The sequence below is a fragment of the Echinops telfairi genome, unplaced genomic scaffold (genome assembly GCF_000313985.2).
Source record: "Echinops telfairi isolate 266 unplaced genomic scaffold, ASM31398v2 ScPeMD7_3533;HRSCAF=4204_0, whole genome shotgun sequence".
In the NCBI taxonomy this organism is placed as follows: domain Eukaryota; kingdom Metazoa; phylum Chordata; class Mammalia; order Afrosoricida; family Tenrecidae; genus Echinops; species Echinops telfairi.
This window is the reverse complement of record NW_022107431.1, coordinates 25,115,070-25,116,398: the sequence shown is the minus strand read 5'-3', so window position 1 is coordinate 25,116,398 and position 1,329 is coordinate 25,115,070.

Here is a 1,329-nt window from a genome sequence, read left to right as displayed (position 1 = left end):
GCCATCAAGTGTGCCATGCTCCTGGAAAAGGCGTGCCAGAAACTGGTGCTGCCCAGGAAGCTAACTGTAAGCGTATTTCGATGGGGCAGTGCTGCTGTCATCACCAGCCACAGGGTGACTGACTCACAGTCACCGATAGGAAAGAGGAGAACAGCCCCATACGTTGTCTGGGGATTTTTATGGAAACGTATCATCATAACTTTCTCCCATGGGTTCAGCCTTGCTCGGAGTCACTGGTGGGTTCCCAGTGTGCTAGGATGGGCTCCTTTAAGAGGAAAATGACCCCAAACCAACCCCCCAGCTGTCAAGTTGGTTCAGACCCATAGCGACCCTTTCAGACAGAGTAAAACAGTTGTATAGAGTTCCCAAGGCTGTCCAGTCCGCACTGCCACATCTGTCTTCTACAGAGCAGGGGGTGGATTCAAACCATCAGCTTTCCAGTTAGGGTCCTAAATTGCCCTTCCATTGAGCTGCCAGGCGTCCCTGGGTGATACACAGGGTTACTGTGCTTAGGTTGGCAGTTCAGGTCTACCCAGAGGCACCTTGGAAGAAAGGCCTGATGATCAGAAAAATCGGTCCTTGAAAGTCCTGTGGAAACCACTGCTGACTACTCTGAGAAGAACCACTCGAGACGGTCCTGGAGAGAATTGGAAAAAATGGAACAAAACTCAAAACTATTATTTTAAAAGACCAGGCATACTGGTCTCATGGAGACAGGTGGAACGGGACTCCCCATCTCTCATCCCAGACGATGGTTCCTAGTCACTCTTCAGACCTGGAACTGAATTCATACACACCATCCACCCCACCCCCACCCCGCACCCCCAGCCTTACCTTTCAGCCACATGATAGGCCAGTAAGGTGAACAATAGCATCCCTTCGAACAATCAGCATAAAGCCCAGGATGCAGACAGGGACAGGAAGGCTAGGGAGGATGGGAAAGTGTCAAGGGTGGATAGGAAGGAAGGAACAGTGGGAGAAAGAGGCAGGAGTGCTGTTACTTTGTGGGGACAGCAGTCAATGTCTCTTTCTTCATCAGTGGCAACAATCCAATGTGTCTGAATTGTGGAATGGAACACCCAATTGTTCTGGAAGCTTTCACTCAACTCACAGCAAAATGCTACCAACAAACAGCCCAATGGAACTGACTTCTTTTCTTTTTAAAATCATTTTATTGGGGGTTCGTACAACGCTTCTTACCATCCATACATCCAACCATTGTGTCCAGTACATTTGCACATTTGTTGCCACCATCATTCTCAAAACATTCGCTTTCTACTTGAGCCCTTGGTATCAGCTCTTCATTTTTCCTCTCCCTCCCCGCTCCCC